Here is a 9475-nt window from a genome sequence, read left to right as displayed (position 1 = left end):
TATGATTTGGTAGAAGAGAAATACCATCCTAAAAAACAAACTGAAATTCCACTGTAATCTCAAGCATCACTGTAGCATGAGCAGGAGGCTTGTGATTACCTTTGCATTTCCTCAGAGCAATGTGACTGTGGAAAGCAGGTCACCCAACCAGGTCCAGAAACAGAACAACACAAAGTCCATAATCAAGAGACAAAAAGCAGAAGGAGCAGAAGCCTGTTTTCAGCCTCCATTCCAGTGAGAAAGTGGCTCAGCGTGTGCCTTATCGACATGATCCATTTTCTCTGCATAGTCGGGTCACACGCCAGGAACAAGATCCACTGAAGGGCAAGTTTGAGGTAAGTTAACATGACAGATTCTATGAAAAGTAGATGTACACTATAAACAACAGCTCCTGATTTATAACCAAGTCTAAAATTACTGACATAATGTTTTCTGGAGCTGTTGCATATCCTCTACTCTTAGGTGAAGAAAATTCAAAGGAAGCCTCAGGCAACATATCAGTCACATCAAGGTCTGAAGTAGGAGGAGAGTACTTGAGTTTCTTGGAACTGATGCTGCTTCTTAGACACTGCCTGGAATTCTGGAAAGGTCAGGGGGGTTGCTGTGACTACTTTCCCCCTCTTTGACTGCCTCTACAGATGGCTGGGTGGCTGAGGGCTAGCATGCTTTCTTGTTCAGTCATTAGACATTGTTTCTTAAGTACTGTAGCACTTGCCCAAAAATGTGGAAATGATGGGCCATATTAAACCTTCTACTTCCACCAAAGGGAGTCACAGCATATTTCTCCCAATTTGAAGGCTATTTTTCGACTCAGCAGAAGAATATGATCAACTTCTGTTAAGAAATAAAAAAATGAGGCAGTGGAGTATTAAAAACAACATTCTTCTATCTAGGAATAGTTCTTCTTTCCTAAAAGTATATAAAATTCTTACAATTAGAATTGGCAGTCTTTGCAATATAGTTATTATTCATTGTTGACTTAAATGACACATTGCTGAGATTATTTAATCTGCTGTACTTTATTAGCTCCCTGATGATTACAGGGATACAAAGCAACAGTTAGGACCAAGATGTCATTTGGATATTAGAATTACAGTGACAAAGAGAAGACATTGAAGGTCAAGGAAACGATTTATATCTTTATACACAGAAGATTGAATGCTGACCAGTGTTTCAAAGTATGATTGGAAAATTACACTTAGTGGTCATGTAGTTCTAATTCAAGAGAAAAACATTATTAAATTATTATATATAATTTATATATATATATATATATACATTATTAAAAACATCATTACTAGGGACAGGGACAAGCATAATTTTATAATCCTCAACTGCTCAAGTTCAGTTAGTGCAAATGGATGAAAACCTTGAGTGCATCCAACTCTCATCATTGTTGTCATCATGTAGAATGTAGCTGATCTAAGGTTTTGAAATCAAGTTACAGAGCTTCACAAAGGAGCACTCTTGTTTATTTTTACAATATATTAACACAATTGGCAATGTTTTCTTCTAGAATAGCCAGTGACCTAAAAATGAGTATATTTGTATGGTGTAAGGCACTATTGGTCCTCTGTTGTGTATAAAGGAGAATCCAAGGTGACTTGCTTTGTTATAGATACCCATTTTCTAGACATCCACATTTATCCAGGACACTCTTATCCAGGATATCAGCCAAACCACACTAGTCATAAAATATGAAATTATTAAGCTTTCCTTTACTGACATTTAGGGTTAAATCCTCTATTTGACATAGTCTAAGTACAGATTGTTTTCTTGGTGGCCACAGAACAGCTGGTGAATTGCCTATACTGCAGCTCAGCAAATTACAAGCTTATGACTGAATTAAAGTTATCTGCCTTTAATTATCACAGCTGAAGCTGAAGATCCAAGCCAACAACTCCTTCTGGTTTGCAGGTACATGCTCCGACTCTGATACTGGGACATGCAGAAATAGATTACTTACAGTGACATTTATTTCTGTGTTTTGAGAAATGGATTACTTAAGAAGTCCAAATATTCTTGGAGTTTAATTTGATCGTGAGACTCTTTCATACATGATGGTTTATTGCAGCAATATCACAGCACAGAGCTTCCAGTAAGAATGTTAGACACAAGCAAGTAGCTCGTCTTTTCCAGATGCCAGAAACTAAACACTGCTTTGAAGTAAATCGCTGGATAACCCCAAAAATCATTGCATTATAAAGTGTAAGGAGTAAGAACATTCTTCCTTGTGCTTTAGAAATAGCTTTTCAGGGAAGGGAAAAAGGTGTGCATGATTTGCTTGGTCCCTATAGCTGGAAACACCTTCCACCATGTACTTGCTTCACTCCTTGGTGAGGTGAACAAATCTGTGACATTTCTTTTACTCTCATATCCCAGAAACCTAACCCAATTTTCAGGTTTTTCCTGAGAAGGGAAGTTGCTGCTTCCTAACCTATACTAAAAGAATTCTATAGAGTCAGGAAAAGGAATAAAGTTATTTGATTTTAAAGGAAATGTTATACCAAATTTGTAAAAGGCTTAATTTTTCCATTCTGTTAAGAAAAAAATGAAGAACATTCGGGAGCCTTGCCTTGCCTTTATCCACCTTCATATGTTCACTCAGTAAGGTTCCTCATTTGATAGGCATGTGAATGGAGAAAAAGAGTCACCAATACTTGAAAGAGAGATGTGAATATCTGGACCCGAGGAGAGGCAGCAAAGACGAAGGCTGCAAAATGCAAGAGCTTGAGTTTAAAGGCTAGGAAGCGTAAGCAACTTTAAAAAGTATAAGCAACTTTATTGCATGAAAAGTTACTAATATACACAGAGAGGAATAAGTAGTGCAACGATTCTCTTCTGTTTTGCCTTTGCCTTTTCACAAACTTGGTTGAGAAACAATTAACTCCTTTTTCATCCATCTCATTGATGTAGCTCTCTGGAGTCAGTGCCTGCCTTTCCATTCATCTTGATGGCATTAACAAGCCCTAATCTAGGAGAAAGAGAGGCACTTTCCTCTCTGAGCACTCTGGTTCCTGGCAGCACTCTGGCCCTCTTATTCACACCATAAAGCAGGTCGCAGATGATCACAGACAGACACATCTCAAGCTCAACAACTCTTCCTTCAAAAGAGAAAGTTTTTATCTGCCTGCTTTGTGGAATAGAGGAAAGAAAAGGAGAAAAGAAAAAGTCTTGTGTACTTTCTGCTCTCCAAAGAGGCTTATTATTAGTGTATCATGACAGGCAGCAGAAAGTAGGTTTTGAAGTATGAGGGACATGGTTTCTGCAGAAGTCATGTTAGGTATTAATTTACCCCAGGTTGCCCAAACACAGACCATCCTCTTGCCTAAAAACAGATTGAAAATTTGGCCATTCAGCCACAGAGATTTGAGTCATTGTGACCTTGAATAGTATGAATTCAAACAATCCAAATAGATTTAGTTCAATCTTCAGAATTAATGTTTTCGATCAATGTTCAACATAACTTTTCCTGTTCAAACATGTTGCTTTGAACAATACAATAAAATTTGAAGATAAAAGGAAAGGTGAGGCAGAAGGCAGATCCACTGGCCTCTGAAATGCACTAAAGAGAAATCTGGGATTGAAGTATTCTGGTTGCACTTGACATTGTCCCAGAATGAATAGGAAAATTGCCACTTCAGTATGAAGACTAAATTATGTAGTTGGCAACCACTCTTGGTGGTTGTTGCACAAGAACACTCAGTAAGGTGTTTCCACAGATTATTTCACTCATTCAAGCAATATTCAATTTTGAGGCTTCAGCTGGCTGACATTACTGCAGACTCAAGTAAGTAGAAGTCATTTTCTCTTCTTACATGTTAAGCAAACCTATAATCTGGAATTATCCTGGTGTTTGTGCTGGCAGACCTGGACTCCGTTTATCTCCAATATGACATTGAATGACCTTTTTAGAATTAAATTGTTCTTTTAGTATGCAACGGTAATAATCTTGCATTTATCTTCGTAATAGAAATATGGTACAAGTAGAATCATAGAATCATAGACTCATTAAGGTTGGAAAAGACATGTAAGATCATCAAGACCAAGTGTTAACTCAGCACCACCATGTTCACCACTAAACCATATCCCCAAGTACCACATCCACGTTTTTTCTTGAACACTTAAGGAGAAACTAATCAAGATGGTGCTAATTATATAACTTCAAAATAATGATCTGTTAACCTAAGTATTGATATATTTAATACACTGGGTTTTGTCATATACACTAGAAAGTGACGGAATCTTACAAATTTCAACTTAAGTATGTGTGAATCCAAAGGCCACCTCTTTTGACTTATTCAGGTTGATTATGAATGTAGGAATCTTAATCTAGATTCCACACTTGCCCAACTATGTATGAAAGATAGAGGTCCCCTCAGGATAAAACTTTATTTACAGCCTAATTCCAATAACATTGAAGCAGGAGGGCCAGCCGGTCCTGGGGTGCATCAGGCACAGCATTGCCAGCTGGTCAAGGGAGGGGATTGTCCTGCTCTGCTCTGCACTGGGTGCAGTGAGTGGTTGAGTGCTGTGGGCAATTTTGGGCACAACAATATAAGAAAAAAACAGTATGGTATTAGACAACATCCAAAGGAGAGCAACAAAGATGGTGAAGGGTCTGGAGGGGAAGCCAAATGAGGAGTGGCTGAGGTCACTTGGTCTGTTCAGCCTGGAGGAGACTGAGGGGAGACCTCATTGCAGTTACAGCTTCCTTGTGAAGGAACTTGTAGACTGCAATGAGGGAAGAAGGGAAGACACTGAACTCTTCTGTCTGGTGACTAGTGACAGAACCCGAGGGAATGGCCTGAAGCTGTGTCAGGGGAGGTTTAGGTTGGATATTAGAAAAAGGTTTTTCACCCATTGGGTGTTTGGGCACTGGAACAGGCTCCCCAGGGAAGTGGTCCCAGCACCAAGCCTGACAGAGTTCAAGACAATGCTCTCAGGCACATGGTGTGACTCTTGGGGATGGTCCTGTGCAGGGCCAGGAGTTGGACTCAATGATCCTTGTGGGTACCTTCCAACTCGTGGTGTTCTGTGATTCTGTGATTCTGTGAACAGCACTTTCAAGTGTGAGTCAGGATACTGAGTTAAGCCTCTTCTGCTTTGATCCTAGAACTGGCTGCCAAACGGAAAATTTTTTTTTTTAAACAGTTGCCACAGTCAGGTTCTGGACCAGCAAATGTTCAGGAAACGTATGGGTAATTTGCTGTACCAGTTGAGAAAGCAGTCTCCAATATTTTCTGCTTCACAGAGCAGAAGTTGTTATGCAGCTAGATTAGACTGTATTAGGCACATAGCGTTTATGTAGTGCCAACCGACTTGGGTTGTTTGGTTACAGTGAGCCAAGCTTGCCCAAGAATGAGCCTGTATGTTGACCTGGACTAGTCTGGATATAGTTGTAGCTAAGCACTTCCAAGCACATGACAGATGTGTACCACCACTTATCCTACAGAATCAGAGTGGTGGTAGGAGTTTTCTCAGATGTATCAGTATGGTCTGCAAGATACAGTAGCTTCAGTACTGTCCCAAATTGCACGCCTTCTGACTAGCAGCAGGTAGTGTAAGTCTGATCATTATCCTACTAGACACTTGCTGGAACTGGCAAATAAACCTCTCTGGCTTGACTCTCCAACATTGTGTTTTTCAGCCAAGTACTTTTGTTGCTAATGGGACAAAATGCTTAACACCATGTTGTCTTGAGAAATAGTTGTTAGGCAAGACAAGAAGGATATAATGCTATTTCCACTTCAGAAAATATCTATTTCTATAGGGGGTGAGATAGTAAAAATGATCTCTCATCATTTCTAAAGACAAAAAAGAGTTCAGCCTAAGTAGGTATCATGGTAATCAAGGAAACAAACCATGTAATCTGCTAGGTTTGCAGCTAAAAATTCAGTCTTAGCCTGAACTTGGATTGATGGGCTGAGGCCAGTGGTATGAGGTTCAACAAAGCAAAGTGCCAGGTGCTGCACATTGGTTACAACCACCCCATGTAGAGTTATAGGCTGGGTGAAAAATGGCAGGAAAGCAGTCCAGTGGAAAAGGACCTGGGGGTGCTGGTCAATAGCAGCTGAGCATGAGCCAGCTGCACCCAGGTGGCCAAGAAGGCCAATTGTCTGTATCAGCAATAGTGTGGCCAGCAAGATCAGGGCAGTGACTGTCCCCCTGTACTGGGCAGTGATGAGGCCACACCTCAAGTGCTGTGTTCAGTTTTGGGCCCCTCACAGCAAGGACAGTGAGATGCTAGAGCATGTCCAGAGAAGGGCAATGGAGATGGGGAAGGGCCTGGAGCATAAGTCCTATGAGGAGCAGCTGAGGGAGATGGGGGTGTTTAGCCTGCAGAAAAGGAGGCTCAGAGGTGACCTTATCACCCTCTACAAGTACCTGAAAGGAGGTTGTAACAAGGTGGGAGTCAGCCTCTTCTCCCAGGCAACTGGCGACTGGACAAGTGGACATAGGCTCAATCTGCACCAGGGGAGGTTCAGCTTGGACATGAGGAAAATTTTATTCACAGAAAGGGTTGATAAACATTGGAATGGACTGCCCAGGAAGGTGGTGGAGTCACCATCCCTGGAAAAATGTTCAAGAAACAACTGGACATGGCACTTAGTGCTATGCTCTAAGTGGAGATCAAAGGTTGGACTCAATGATCTTGGAGGTCTTTTCCAACCTAAATGATTCTGTGATCAGTGATTCTGTGAGCTGTTATAGAGGCAGAGGAAGAACTGTATAACAACTATAAGTAACCAAAACAGCAGAACAAAATTTCCCTATCTCCACACTCTGAGAATCAGGAGATGTAGCTTCAGTAGCCACTTCATGCTGAGGAAATTCAAGCCTGCATACCCCACCTCCCACTAGCACAGTCAATGTATCAGCTTTCTTGGGCAGGGGGCTTCTTCACAGAAGACTTAGGGACTGTGTCAATGACTGGGCACAATCATGCCTTAATTGGGTGAGCAGTTTGAAGGAGCAATAAGCCAGGAACTAAATTTAAAATGACAGAAGATATTTTCAGATACTTCAATACAATTTCAGCAAGTTAGTATTGGCTTACAAGAAGCTACATTAACAAAGCTAAGGCAGAAAATACTGTTAGAACAGAGATATGTACAACCTAAAGCCATATCAGACCATAAAAGCAATTAAGTGATGTTAGCTTAAATAATTTGTCCGCAAGACTAAAGTGATATCAGCGAATGAGGAACCCATACCTGCAGGGGCTGAGGAAGAAACAGGATCTGTTAACAAAGAGCATGCATCATGCCATGCATCTCCAATAGAGACCTACAATTTGTCATACCTGCCAGCTGTGATGGAATCTTCCAGAGGGGAAAAAGTAGAAGGCAGAGAGCATTTTAAAGTAATTTTTAGGCTTTGGGATAGCAGATTTAAAGACTCTGTGTACCAAAAATAAGGCTTGAGTATAGTTAGGAATTTGGGCAAAAGAGCTGTAGGGACATTCTCTGCCCACATCTGCTGAAGATGGTGTTGGGAGGGATGCAGCACATAGGGTGGGAAACTCCACCTTCCCTGTGCAAGCTGCCCTGTGCTTCCAGTCCCTCCACAGCATCTTAAACAAGGATCTGGATTACTACCTTACATTAAGCAATGCATTTTACAGACACTCCCTTATTGGTGATGTGAGTTTTTTACATGTCGAACACAAACAACATTGACTAGTCCTGGCAAGACAGCTGTCCAGAGCAGGAAGGGCAGGAATAATGGATTGCTTAGAAAACCTTAGCATTTCTTTCCTCAGAGATCCTTTTGATTCCCAATCCATTATATCTGGTACAAGATGAGATGAAACAAGATTGTCAGTGACAGTGAAATCCACTAGCGAGGTGGCAGTGAAGGCAGCTGCAAGAGGCCACTGGCCTAGGCAAGGTCAGTGGCTGGGCAGGAGCTGCTGGCTCCTTCTCCCTCCCTCCAGCTGGCAGCGCCCAGGGGCAGCAGTCAGCTGCAGAGGATTAGAGATCGGCTGTAGAGAGCCAGAGAGCTGCCACCCTTCACACCCACCAGCTCCTCACCACGCTGCAGGAAGAGGGCTCTGGAAGGCTTTAACTCTGAAGGGCATTTCATACTTGGATTTTTTTCACTTTCCTTTACATAGAGCACTAGGTCTTTGGCTGTGATCCAAATGCATCTGTAAAAACAGATAGCTTTCTGGCAAATAGAAGGAGGAGTTCACTGAAAGTTTCAGAGCAAGCTGTCAGATTGAAAGCATAGGAAGCCAGAAACTGCAGCATGCAGAAAGGAGACATACATAAACAAGGCTGCCAAACCCATATATATTTTACCCAGAGTGCAGGTTTAGCAGAGCTTAAATGTTTTAGTCTTGTTGAAATATTGCTCTTACACTTTGTTCTTTCTTTGCTGTCTTAGAAACAAATGACATTCTGGAAGACCTCTTGCTTCACAAGAGGGCACCACTGATTGGAATAGCTTAAATTTACAAAATATTACATATTACCAATATGCACTAGTCTCTCATCCCTATTTTAAGATTTTTTCCTCAGCTTGATAAAAAGTGTTTAACAAGAAACAAACAAAAGAGTGGAAGGTTTCTAAATGCAGGTATGTATGGAAATAAGACAGGTGGTGTTGTAGGAGCTGCAGTTACAAGGCAGAGCTGGGGTGCAGTCCGCTTGGGCAGTCCCAAACTAGATGTGACCAACAGTCTTACTGCTCTGTTCAGATGGAGGCTTCAAGAGAGGGTTTCACCTGGATAATCTGGGATAATTCAGAAGAGCATCTGGGGAAGGACTACTAAGGGATTTTCAGAATAGTATTAGCAAGTCTAGTTTTCTAGCAAGTCTTCAAATTGCTAGAAGAAACCCAAAAGTGCTTTGGGAAACATACTACTTTCTTCATTTGCAACTCTGCTGCAATACCTAAATTTAGAGTGACATTTAGGGATAAAGAAGTAAGAAAAGAAAAACACCTTTTTACTTGTGGGGTGGGAGGAAGGTAGAGGGGAAGAACTGCAATGTGCTCTGAGGTAAGTCCATGGACAAGACAAAGCAGGACTCAGAAAAAAGCCGACTTTCATCATACACCCTCAAGAGGAGAAGCCCAAGATGCAAGACTTGTACCATACGTACAAAGAAATCTGACAGATTTGAACATAAGAAACTTTAGACAACCTTAAACTTGTTCTTTAGATCAGGGAGATCCATAGGTAGTTAGAAACATGAAGCACCTGCAGTGCCTACAATATAACCAGCAAATCAAGATCTTCTCTCATATAAACCTTCAGAAGTCATGAAGTTCAATTTATCACTAATCCACTATGGCAGTTGCTGAGTACGGGACATATGAGGTGGAACTCTGACATTTTGAATATTCTTATACAGAAATGTCCACATTATGTTCTGGAAACCCATCACCTGCATGCCTGCAGGAGCTAATGTACCTACATTTCTTCTCATTGCATTGAAATAAAACAACAAACCCAACATGCAAATAC

This window comes from Coloeus monedula (genome assembly GCF_965178545.1).
Source record: "Coloeus monedula genome assembly, chromosome: 1".
In the NCBI taxonomy this organism is placed as follows: domain Eukaryota; kingdom Metazoa; phylum Chordata; class Aves; order Passeriformes; family Corvidae; genus Coloeus; species Coloeus monedula.
Note: the sequence above shows the minus strand (reverse complement) of the source record.